At 40.9% G+C, this 13,280-nt stretch overlaps 2 protein-coding genes across 2 annotated transcripts in view; one reads left to right on the top strand and one right to left on the bottom strand.

Annotated features, from left to right (window-relative positions):
• ACSL5 (acyl-CoA synthetase long chain family member 5) overlaps positions 1-11,191 on the bottom strand; it is a 31,140-nt gene extending 19,949 nt beyond the window's left edge. The window contains exons 1-2 of the mRNA XM_075026382.1: positions 11,111-11,191; positions 106-280 (exon numbers count right to left, since the gene is read on the bottom strand). The gene's annotated coding sequence lies outside the window, so the exon portion shown is untranslated. The remainder of the gene's footprint in view (positions 1-105; positions 281-11,110) is intronic.
• Positions 1-13,280, top strand: part of ZDHHC6 (zDHHC palmitoyltransferase 6) — a 104,492-nt gene that overhangs the window by 36,065 nt on the left and 55,147 nt on the right. The gene's annotated exons all lie outside the window — the stretch shown is intronic.

Here is a 13,280-nt window from a genome sequence, read left to right as displayed (position 1 = left end):
GTCGCAGCAAATTAAGACTATTGTCCCACTTGCAGTACTTCTCTGCAGGACCAGGAAGCCTAGTACTTAGGAAGCACGGGCTCTGATCAGGAGAGATTTGCTTACCTTCCTTCAGCGCTGGTGGAGGGGCTGGTGCAGCTTTCTTCCTTCGCTGCTTTACAACTCCTGGTGGGTGTTCAAGGGTTGGTGCTTCCCCAGCTCCTGTGGCAGGACTAAGCCCCGAATCATTGGTGTGTGGCTTTAATAAACAGGCAACACTGCACCCAGGTAACCTTTGAACCTGCGTTGCAACAGGTTCAAAGGTAAAAAAAATTATTCCTGATCAAATATAAAGAGCAATTTTGGCTGGTTAGAAATGTTAAACATACGACTCTTGCGCAACAGCTTTAGAAGAGAGCAGCGCACTGTGAAAGCTAACCCCAGCCCTGCAAAAGCTGTGCACTTGGATTTTTAATAGGACTCTCATTTACTCCGAGTATGCATGGGGCACTGAATCAGTCTTGTTCTGCTGAGAAAACCTGCCTCTTAGATCGCGCTTTGAACAAGCAAACATATTCTGATATTTTTCCTTACTGCTTTGTGTAGGGGCCTCTCCTTCATCACGTCCGACCGCTGAGGTGCGGGTTCCCTTTGCAGCTCCATTGGTCCATGAAGTAGTGTGCTCCTTTATGGTGGGGGCTCTCAGTGCAGCTGGGATGTACGGGGGGCTGGTTATCTTACCATGATGCACCTTTTCTTTTGAAGTTGTACAAAGGGTATTGCACATGCTGGACTGGCAAATGGGCTAAGCCTGCTTCATCAGAGATTTCTTGTGTTGATTTTTTTTTTTGTCTTCTTCCATCTGCGAAATGGGAGTAACAGAGCTGCTGTGCTTAACGCTGCTTGAGAAAGACTCAGCTGAGAGATGCGTTATACAAGCTGGGCTGGCTGGTGGAGCTTCTTTGCTTCACTTCCAAAGGCTGTGGATGTGATCTTTGGAAGAAGGTTTCTCCTCATGATCCAAGATATAAGGCTGAATACCAAATTCCTTTCAGCACTCACTTAATACTGTCAGGACCGGTCAAGATCATGAAGCTTTTGTTGATCCAGGCCTGGTTTGACTGGTGCTGGAATTTGACTCCTGTATGATATTTGAAGGGTAAACCAATATTAACACTTTTCACTTATGATCTTAAGTATTCTTGATTGGGGTGGGGGAATCTGCCTGTATCAGTGGACATGAATAAAAGTGGAAGCATCTGTGCCAACACTAATTATCATCCTAGACCTTCAGTTTGCAATCATCTCCTCTAAGTTTTTATAAATTGTCAGTTTGAGGAGGATGAAAGAAAATGAGTGGGATGGTTTCAAACTTGGTGTAAAGAGACGGTACCGGTGTGCAAGTCTCTTGGCTCCAGTCTGTGGTGCAGCTTGCATGTGGGAAACAAAGCAGTCAATTTAATGCTGTTGTGAGGTATGCAATAGATACTAATAATTAGTAGCTGGGCAGGTACCTGTTCAGTGTAAGTGGATATTGCCTAACTGCCTCAAAAGAGCTAGAGTGACTGACACCATCTGTGGTTTTGGCTCCTAGATACATCTCACATACCGATGCAGAGGTGGAAGCATAGCAGAGTCATGTGAGGAGGGAACAAAGCTTATTACTCTAGCTAGCTGTATGTGTAAAGCTCTAACTGCTTTTCCTTCTCCATCCTTTTTCCCTGGTACATAAAGTACATGGCTTTTTACCTCTTTTGAACAGCAAATTAATCCAAGTTGTGATGTTTTGTCACCTTTCACCTATATAGTTGCTTCCCAGTGAATAAAGACCATTGATTAGTTCACTGTTAAAAACTGTTCTGGGAGTTCTAAGCAACTCTGAGCAGTGAGTGTGTCATCTCTGACTTGGGTAGGTTGGGCTCTTAATCAAAAGTCTTGCTGAATTGGTAATGATGGGTAACCATTCTTCAGCTTGTTTTGAAAGTAGGTGTGAGAAAACACGTTCACAAGCCCTAGAAGACACATGGGCTTGCATTCAGTAGTGCAGGCTTGTCTGTGTACATTAGCTGTGTTCCTTGTTGTTTCTGAATGAGTGATGCCGTAGTTTGTGATCTCAGTGACCAAAGCACATGACCAATGACATAAAATAGACTAGAACAGCTGTGGAAACATCACCTATGTCCCAGTTCTGAAAAAGAGAAGCTCAAGGTAGACCTACTCACACAGGTTTTTTTCCATAAGTTTGGAAAAAAAACGCTTTCAGTTAATGAAAATGTTGGTAATTTTTCCCCTCAGGACTAAATTACAAAGGAAACAGATGACACATGGAATGAAGAATTCTCTGTAGGCTAGCAGGGGCTCTATGAATTGTAGCAAGCTAGTCATTTTTGAAATCTCTGAGCGGGTTATGGCTCAAAATATTATTCAAAGTATTAATTTTTGACAGAAGTGTCTGCGTGCACATGGTTTTTAAGCATGTGATAATACAAATTTTCTTTTGCTAGTTTTTGTAGGTGCTAGAAAGCTCAATAGTTTGCCTTATCTGTTTAGATCCATTTTCTGTGTTTATCTGAAGTATCACTAGTCACATTAACACTTCTTTCAAATATCACACAAGCAATTTAATCATTTGCCCTTTATGCAATTCCCTTGACACTTGAATGATGAAGAATATGCACCAAAAGGGAGCAAAAGAAATTGAAAGGAGTGTTTCTTCCAGCTTTCTTCCAGCTCCATTACTGACAGCAGGATTCACAGGATATATTAGATACCTGCCAGTGAACATACAACTGTGTGGTATCCCTGAATGCTGATTAAAAGTGATTCTTGCTGAGATTGTGCAACCAGTCTGAGCTGTGAAGAGTGGAGCTAAAGGTCATTACCACACAAAGCTGGAGTTTAATCACTTCTAGGTAACATATAAGAAGCCTTTTTTTATTGGTCTTGTGAAATCTACTCAAATGCAATAGGCTGTTGAGTGATAAACATGAAACAAACTCTAACCCTTCAGCCTAAATAATTGCCCTGACAGTAGAAAAGTTTGGTGTCAGGATATTATAAGTCATTCTTACTGTGTTAAAGCATTTGTATAAAAGGGATGGATGTGTAGTTAAACTGTTTAGATCAATTAATGAGACTTCACGTTTGAATACTTGAAGTTGCTCTGGGGTGCCCAAGAGCAGCTGCACACATATTTTCTTGGGTGGTATGGGTGCCGCATAAAATTGAAGGATCTGACTGAATTTGCTGCTCCCACGTTAGTGCTGATAATCTTGCATTCTCCTCTCTCCGTGCAGAGCTCGAGTGGCATGTCCCAGTGTCTATGGTTTTAAACCCAGATGAAAAAGACTTTTAAGATAACTGTAGATGTTAAATACACAAAAGTATGAACTGGCACCAGTCACTTTGCAGGAACTAAAAGTATCTGTTTTATATCCTGACTTGCTGACTCTTAGCATAACTGACAGATAATTCTACTGATTTTGACTGGAAACTATGTAATACTGTGGATTTACATTAGTCTATTTGGGATCAGAATTTGTCCCCAAAAGACTAATTCTTCTGAGCTCTGACAGAGAAGATATTTGGCATTGATTGCTTCTGTTCCATCTGATAAGAATCATAGATGAAAAATTAATGAAGCTGTCTCTGCATAATTTCCAACAAAGTAAAGCCATTCCTATCTCAAAAGCACTGAATGCCATATATTGCATGTTAACTCTGGAGACCATCCAGCACACATGCTGCCTGGCTGCATGGCTGTGACAGCAAGGCTTTGATGAAAGTCTGTGGACAGATTAAATTATCAGATCTTTTCCTCCTCTAAAAGTTGATGACATAATGGCAGCTGCTCAAACATGAAGTGGGCAGACACAATGGATACAAATGAGCTTAGATCCAGCTTGCAGCAACTCATGAAGATTTCATGGTATTTAACTCCTGGTGAAAATGAGACCTACCTACCAAAGTTGAGGGTGTGCTGACATTTTGAAGCTCAACACAATTTTGTTGTTGTGTCCATGCAGAGCTTGGCTTCCGCATCAGCTCCAGACTTTCAAATCCAACCCTGAAACACAATCCAAGAACTAAAGCTTCCGATTCATTTGTTTAGTAGTTTTCATAGTTTGGCTCTGTTACTCTGCCTACACATTTACCTGAACGTTTTCCTGTACTTAACCTCCCCAGGATAAAATGTGGGCAAGAGAAGCAGACGTGACAGTTTCTGAACAGAGACTTTGACTATTGACCATTCAAACTAGAAGTAAAAAAAATGGACCAACTCTTTCTTGGTGACTTTAGACTTTGGATCTACGGACTAATAAAAGAGAAGAAAGCTAATGTTCAAAGTGAGCAATATCTGACGTGTAATATTTAGATGAGGAAAGTTTAAAGACCACTTGGATTGCTTCTGAGTGTTATCACAGTGCTATAATTTGTTTAGATGGTTAAACTTTTGTTGAAACAACCAAATTCTATTTCTAGTATACATAGCCATGAAGATTTGATTTGTCAATGTCAGTCCGGAGTAATTTAGCTGAACAAGAGAGCCAGCAATTATTTTTTTTTTTTTGTTTAAGATACCATGCTTTTGATGGTGGATTAGTAAATACATTGGTTTGCTAAGATGTCTGCTACAGTCTATCATGTGTTGTGTCTTGGACTTCACCTGTGCTTAACACAAAGGATAAGCCTTGGAGTTCAGCTCTTGTTCTGATATGCTGAAGAGCTGGGGTTCTGTATATTCTGGGATCCATCTCTAATTTAGCAACTCTATAACATAGGGGCTTTTTTTTTCCTTTCAGACTAGAGATAATGCCATTTATGTTGATGAGGTGCCATTATAAACCAATACAAAGCTCACCTGTAACAACCAGCCTTTAAAGTACAGCAGATCATCTGCTTATACATTATTATTGGAACAATGCAGAATGCCTATGACTTTCTGAAATCTTTTCTTTCCACTTGCACTTCAGCTCAAGCTTTGACTGAGTCAGTTTTGTCCCAATTAAAGACCCAGCTGAGTATAAGAAGTTCAAGATGTGGCTTGTTGTGCAATAAGGTATCTGATGCTTTTGTGATTTTATTCTATGGACTTCATTAGATGCATAGATTAAAAAGGTGAAAGAATTATGCTGTCTGATGAGTACTGGCATGGTCTTGGTCTTTAATTTCCAAAGTAATTGTACGTATTTCTTTAGAAATCTGTTGAAACAGACCACTGGAGCTAAATTTTAGAAGGCTTTTGAGATCATCGTAGTGCAAGATCACAAAAGAGACGTTGCTTTAAACTGTGGATTTAGATTTTAATTAAGCCTCTCTTGTTGAAGTTGCTTATTACTGATGAAGGCACTTGTGTTTTGGTGCCTTAAAGTAGGTTCAGAAATTTAGGGACTGTGATTGAGGTAGTTTCAATAGCTTTTCAGGACTGTGCAGATAAAGAATTGTCAAATTCAATTTTGTGCCAACTGAAGCTACTGAACTTGAAAAAAAGCCAGTTGCTTGACTAAAAATACATAGGTGTATATTGCAGTTCAAGGAAATACATTGAGAAAAAAGGTAGTGATATTCAAATTCAGGCAATCGGTACTTCCTGTGGCAAAGTTATAACCCCTGGGTCATGTTTAGTAAGGGTTTGGAGTGAGGTGAGTAAATGACTTTGTCTACTCTGGTTAATCAGTGTATGATGTATGGGTGTGTAACATGCTCCAATGCATGTCTATGGCACTTACACTGCAGTCACTACAATACATAGGGATGAATCTGATGCTTTTTGGCTTAGCTATAGCAAATATAGTTCTCAAAAGGTACTTTAGCCTGTGGGAAGTCCTGAAAAATTGCTAAACATACTTGTCATGATGAGTTCTTAAGCACAGACATTTGACTTGAATTTCCATTGTGTTCCATGGGGCTTCTCCTGTGTTTTAAGCTAGCATGTTTCCCAGCTTTAAGTTTCTATGGACAGAGAGGACTCTGCAATAAATATATTACAAGAACAGGGATTTTTCTTGGGTAAGGATGGCAGCAGAAGTATGTGCTGATTTAGGGCATAATTGATTCTGGCTTGGGTAGGAAGTGGATTAGAGGACCTGAACTTGCAGCTCATCTTACAATGAGTCTAGTGGCGAATGAATTCAAGATGAAATGCATCACATAAAATTCTACACTTTTTATCACCTTGTGGTTTGAATTGCAACCACCTAGTTACCTCTGACTGATAACACTACTAGTTCTTATGCAGCAACCCACTGAGATGGCTATTGATATACTGCCGAGTTACCTCAAGACCCGTGTCCCAGCCCCAGATGATCTGGAGAGGACCTACTGTTTATGTTGCAAACTTTTCTTAGAAGATTTCAGGCCATAGCTGGGGAAGATGACCATGTTTTGTCAGCTGCCTATTCAGGGCAAGCTCAGACATAGATTGTCTGGGTTACATCTTCTGTTTCAGAGCGTGTGGGATATTTCATGTGAACAAGAGAAAATGAGACTTGGTCACTGTACCAGTAAACCATGCTGGATTTGTTCCTGATGTCCAATGAAGAATATGCAGTGCTGCAAACTTTGTTAAAAAAGAAAAAAATTACAGAAAGAGGAAAAAAATTACAGAATAAACAGAATGCAAGAGAACAGAAAATATATTCATGCTGGCTGTAAACAGACAAGCAGCCTATTCTGCCTTGGTTGTTTCATGACCTATGTTACCAGTGGTATTGGACTACCTGTGGGATCTTGATTGTGTAAAAGTTTGAAGGTCAAAGAAAATTATTTGGGCTGAAAAAAAATGCTAGTAGATGTTTGGAGCAGCCCTTGGTAGCCCCTTTCTGCAGGACACTGCTGGTACCCTGAGCACCATGGAGGGCACCACGTGCCATCCACTGCTTCTCCTGGATCTTTTGCTGGTATCTGACGTTGTTTACCTAGGTTGCTGGAGGATTTGGAACTTCTTCAGCTGTTCCGGTTGCATTCAGTGTCAAAGCAAATTAAACCACCCATCTTGCATAAAATGCATGTTGTGTCTGATGGCAAGCTGAGCGGAGGAGCACATCCATTGCTGCACAAGGCTGCATGTGTTCATTTGGTTCTCACTGGAGAACCAAGGGAAATATTTGAAAAGCAAACAAAGAAAAAACCCAAGCAAATAAATCAAAACTAGTATTGCCTTCATTCTCCCCTTCACCTGCCAGAATTTTCTGTCCAGGAAGAGAATTTCTACCCTGCCTATGTTATACAAGGTGCAACTTCTGGCTTGGATGGAGAGAGATGAACAACAGGAACACTGAGGCAATCTCACACTTCACTGCTGGTAGTACTTGCCTCATTTCTCAATTACTGTTACACTGCATCCCATATATCCATTTGTTTTCTCTCCAAATGAAGTGTGATAAACAATACATGACAAGCTGTAAAATCTGACCTGCCCTGAGTTGCAATATATATTGAGTCCAAACTCAGGATGCCATTGAAGCAATTAAACCAAAATGCTCTGATTAATTAGGATTATTTAATTAAAATCTGGTGACAGGCAAAGAAGTTGGAGCCAGCAGATTAAAAAGAGGAGTAAGAGGAAAGTGTCTGAGGTTCAGGTGTAGGGCCACTTGGTGACAGCATGGTCGCAGTGTGCCCTTCAGTACCAGGGAAGGACTCCTCTCCGTTACGGAGCTGCAATAGCTCTTGCTCCCGTGAACTTAGCCAATGCCTTGGTTAATGGGGCAGACACCTTCAAGCTTGTTGTGGCATTTCAAGCACCTTGGAATGCTTTCTACCCACATGGCAGCCAGAAGCTGGGCTCAGCTATCCAGATTGCCATCAACAGTCATTTCAGACCAGTCGTCCTTCGGTAACTCAGTCCTGGCTTTTGTTTATGCTGATGGTGTTTGTAATGCCAGGAGGTCTCTTAATGCCTTCACCTGTCAGGTTCAGCAGGAGAATGTTTCAGCCCTTTTGGACCAGATTGTTCAAAAGCAGCCGAGGTGGAGTATGTGTTTCTGTGGTTTGCTTGGGTTTTTTCCCCAGTCCTGCGATTCTGGGGTTCGTATATTTGAGACTAGTGCTCGGACCAATGTCTTCCCAATTTCAGTGGGAAGTGCTGGCGTGGGAGAAGGTTTTGCCTAATATCTGACTCAAACTTGCATCTGTCATCCTTGGTAAGACCCAGTTTGATGGCTGCTTTCCAGCAGATGCAAAAATACTGTGTTCCTTTTCCAGGCTTTTCTGGAGGAATGCATCAGGGGAAGACTATTGCTCTGAGGACCCAGGAGGATTTTATCAGGGAGCTCTGTCCCCTCTGATATGTTTCTTCTGCCTTTGAGCTCACAGGTTATTGCAGTACACACAGCTTAGAGCATGATACTCAAATACTCTCTTCCTCAGTAAAAAATACTGACATTCTAGTGACACTCCAGTTCTCCTGCCGGTAGTTGCTAAAATGACATGAGACTTTGTGACAATAAGCTGGGAAATTTGGGGTGGGGAGGAGGTTGAGGATTGCTGCTTCTGTGTAAGTTTTTTGTGTTAGTGAACATAGTGTTAACACGGTGCTCCTGTGACTTCTCATCCACTTTTGGTGAGACCTGCCTTTGATGTGGATTGCTTTGTGCCTGTGCCAGATCTTGAAGCATATTGCTTGTGCTATGAAGTTGGTATTTTCTGTTAGGAATTGGGAGGGAATGGGGCTTGTTTGTCTGCTAATTATAACAAATGACAGAAGGGAAAGCACTTAACAGCAAACCCAGGCAAGTAATGCTCTTCAGCTGTACTGAGCTGTTGAGCCCCCAGTGGTTGCTGCCAAAGGCTTTTTGCAGTCAGCTTTTAAAATTTTCTCTTACGAGGAGCTGATTTCTGTTCAGAGTGTTTCCTACAAAGTACTTTCTAGAAGATACCAGTGTTAGAGCTGGTTGGGAAGGGGTTTTCTTTTGTCTCTAGCAGTTTCAGAAAGCTGAGCGAGCTCTATTTTGCTTTGAGGATCTTTCAAGCCTTAAAAAGCAAGAGGACAGTTTTAGCTGAAGAGAATTGCATTATTTTTTCTGAAACGCTGAAGCACAATGTCTTGGCACTTTCCAGCTGGGCTTGAGTGTTTTGCAGTATAATTTGCTGTGGTTGATACAAACCTGAGAAATGCTTTAACTAGTCAGAAGCAGAGTGTGTCTTCAGCCCCAGCTTTGTACATCCTGGGATGGCACTTCAAGCACTAGCTCATGCTGCCTTGAGTACCTTTTAAGCCCGAGGCGGCTATTTCACCCACACCACAGTGTGCACTGCCAAGATTAATCTCTGCACCATGGGTCAATACTGTCTTTGAGGCCGCTTGGAGGTCCTGAGCCTGCTCCTTCCTTAACCTTTCAAACACAACACCTGCTATAACGTGGTTTGCCCCAAGACCGCGCTTTGAGCTTCTCTGACAATCCGTCTGTAGCTTTAAATGAATTTGCTATGACTGCAATCACAGCATTTCGACTCGCTCTGTAGCAATCCAAAGAAGGTACTTCCTCATAGAAGCATGCAATAGGAAGGCAAATGCTAGAAAATATTCTTGCAACACCACATCTCTGTTTGTAACTGGTAACATCCAACTTAAAACCTTCCTTGAGGCAATTATGGCATCCAAGCAGGGCCCATGTCTGTATCGTACAATGCAACCTGTCCATCTGGTTGCAGGAGCACGCAATAAATGCTATAAATGTCAAATCAGCATTATCAATGAGAAATGGATCATTAATTATATGAATATTTGGCAGATAATTCTGAATAACAGAGGAACACGTGAACTGTGTTAATCTGTTCAGTCACTTTGTAAAGACTAAAAACTGCTTGAACATAGTAAACAGTATCTGCTCCATATGTTGCGTATACTCCACAAAAAAGACTTGTTCTCTGGTAACACCCTTTATTGTTCTCTTCTGGGTGCTGAGATCCCAAGCTTACACATGTTCCAGCCCATGGTGTGGAGCGCAGGTCATTGCAAGACTTCCTCCTGATATGCAGTCACATACCATTCTTAATTTTAAACACCCACATATTGCTGTAATACCTTTGGTGTAAGTAATATCATTAATTATTTCATATTAGAGTAATACATCCAGATCCCAACTTGTTGACTAAATGTAAGGAGAGGGTCCCATATTCAAAGGTAGAGCAGGAACTAATGTAGGTCGTGTTTGACTTCAGCCTCCCAACAAAGTTGCAGGAGAACCCAGGGCTCTGGAGATTCTGCCAAGTGCTGGAAACAACGAGTCTTTCTTTACTTTCCTTATCTTCCATTTCATTCAAAAGTGTTGCATACTGGTGCTTTTAAATTCTTTTTTTGGGATTAAATTTTTGCAAGAAGACACATTAGGAAACACTTCTGTAACACCCAGGTAGATTTCATCTCATTTGCATTCTCTTTATCTCCAAATTTTGCAATCCATGTTTGTTTAAAAAAAAAAAAAGAAAAAAAAAAACCTCAAGGGGAAAAAAAAACCCCACAACCCTATGATATTTGTCTGGGGAGGTGTATCCAGGCAGTAAAGTTGATGGCTTCACTTAGTTTGATGTAATCACTGGTGTAGTTTATAGTCCTTAGTAGTACTTCATTATTTAGAAGAAATTAACATCTGTGCTGTTGCTGGGATGCTCCTTTTTTTCTTGTGGGTTGCACTGCTATTTGCTTGCTTCCAGTCTTGCAGTAAGTCCACATGCTCTTCAAAAATACATACCAGTATACATTGATTCAGTATCTCACAGGTTCCCGTGTATAAAATAGTTGTCATAAGAGTTAAGAACTTAGAATTTCTTCTTTTCCCTTCTCCATCCCCTTTCTATTTCCCATCTCCAGCCCCAAAGTGCAAATGCACAAAGCAAGTGATCATATAGTAGCTGTTAGTCAAGACTGGTATGTGGAACTAGATATTCTAGAGAAGATACTCCTCATACATAAAACAATAAAACTCTCCTAGCATCATTTAATGAGCTTACTACGAAAGACCAAAACATGCTTTGTGTCACAGGAGAGAGAAGAGATCAACAATATCATTGAAGTCTCAACTCTTGTGGCGACAGGGAGCTAACATTAGCTAAGCACCTTTGCCCAAGAAGTGGACAAAGCAAGCAACATTTTTTTAAATTTAGGGGTTTTTTGTCTGCAGTCACTCACCTCTTTCAGTGGAATATCAGTTGTTGTTTCTGTAATGTCCTTAGCACCTTAGCACTGTTGTTAGCTTCTCACTCTTTGCTATTCTATCTGCTTACTCAACCATCTTTTATACTGTGGCAGCTACACCCTCACGTAATAATAACTTGTTTTGATGCAGTACATTCACCTTAGTGACTTACCCAACCTACTCACAAGCTTACAGACCTGAAAACACTGTCTGAATGGGACATTGCCTACCAACTGGCTTTCTAGTCTGCTAGTGGTATGTTTTATGTGATTACAAGATCACCTCAAGTATGTCTTCAAAGAGCTACAGCAAATGGTACAGATTTGCTATAGATCCATATGGGGAAGAAGATTTCAGTCTGAAATGGATTTTTCCCATTAAATTGCAATGATTTGGAAAAGGATTTTCTCAGTGAAGCCACTTTTATAGTAGAATTTCCATATGATTTTCAGACATTGAAACTTTTCTAATGGAGGTTCAGTGCCCAGAGTTAAAATAGAGTTTAAAATTGAAGAAGTAAACCTTTCCATGCAGAGAGCCCTTGTGATTGTTGGTTCCAGTCATCTTAAGAGAATGCATTTAAGTGACTGCCAGTTAATATGGATTTCTACTGGAGGCTGGAAGAAGTCCCTCTCAATTCTTCCACAGTTTACACGGCCTGAAGCTTGAGCAGTTGCCTGTTGCTGCGGATTGTTATTCTTTAACAAAGCGTGGGCTGCGCCTCTATGCTCTGAGGGGTCTTGCTGTTGTGTTTTAATGAGCTTTCTACTAAGTCCGAATAGAGGATGTCCAAGAACAGCTAATGCAGCTATTCCTGCTCGTGTCTACCTCGCTGGGCTCCAGCTCAGGTTGCAGGGAGTAATACGCAGTTCTCTGTGCTGTCACAGGGTTGGTGCAAACAGCATGACATACTTCTATGGAAAAGTGGTTAGCTTTCATCTTGCAACATTTTTGTTTGCTCGATTACTTTTTTTCATTTCTTACTGACCTTCTTTTCCCAAGCCAAGTGATTTTTTTTTTTTTTTTTTATCAGAGGCTACTTAAGGGCAAAATTTGGTCATCCCCTTTGAATTACTGGCTATAAATCTTGATACAGAGACACATCATAGGAAAAAAATTGATCTATTGCTGACTGCGTAAGAGTTACTTAGGTAACACATGATCCCATATAGTTACCTCTGTTTGTCCTGGTTTTAATCACTGTCATCTGTTGCATCCTCTAACTATCCTGCAAGCTCTTTAGTTTCAATATGGTCCCTTCCAGTGTGAATGTCATGCCAAAACCATTGAAATTTGGTCTTTGATCTAGGTATTCCAATAATATAAAGAACAGCAGTGTTTTGATAGAGGAAGTTAGACAAGTATATGTGGGTTAAAGATCTGAGAAAAAAAAAACATAACTGCAGCTTTTTCTAGAGCTTAACAGGTGCTGTGTGAAAATCCTCCTGGGACTGTCATGGTAAGGAAAACATCCATTTGTTCTTGATTTCCAAACGGGAAAGTAGTTGTATTTCCTACTATCTAAATGGTAGGAAAAATGCCAAAGGAGATGTTACTATGAAAAAGACAGGATGTTTCATAGGACATAACACTGCTCAATGTAGAGTATATAAACCACTGAATAAAATTGCAGGGTGTTTAGACTTCACCAGTGTGAACCAGCGAAGTGTCTTTAGGTCTGAGAAGCCCTCAAGCACTGTTCTTATTATTTGCTGCTCTGGAGTGCATTTCCTTCGCTGTATCCTACCCGAGGATAACAGCAGTAAACCTCAGCCCTGCCAGAGGGAACAAGGTGGTGTGAGCAATTTCACTTTCCTAAGGGCTGAAGACATTGGCTCATGTTTGTTGCTGAAGGTACAAGAATGCCGCCAGATAATTGAGTCACGGGGTTTAAAAGCAAGCTTTATTGATCTATATATATAGGTGGCTGACAGACTTCCCTTCTTGAGCGGTGGAGAGGTGGAAAGTCTACATACAGGACAGCTTTTTACTGACAAAACTGCTCTCTGGACAAAGAGTTCTCTGGCTGTATTGTAGGTGGAGTTGTGGAGGGTGAGGATTATCTTCCTAATATAAAGATTATTGGATCTCTGGGTTTTGTTATGAAATGCTCGGACTGATAGCAGTGCAATGTTTTCTTCCTCTGGTCTTCCCTGAGATTAG

This window comes from Buteo buteo, chromosome 4 (assembly GCF_964188355.1).
Source record: "Buteo buteo chromosome 4, bButBut1.hap1.1, whole genome shotgun sequence".
Classification (NCBI taxonomy): Eukaryota; Metazoa; Chordata; class Aves; order Accipitriformes; family Accipitridae; genus Buteo; species Buteo buteo.
This window is presented reverse-complemented; position numbering and strand designations above follow the sequence as displayed.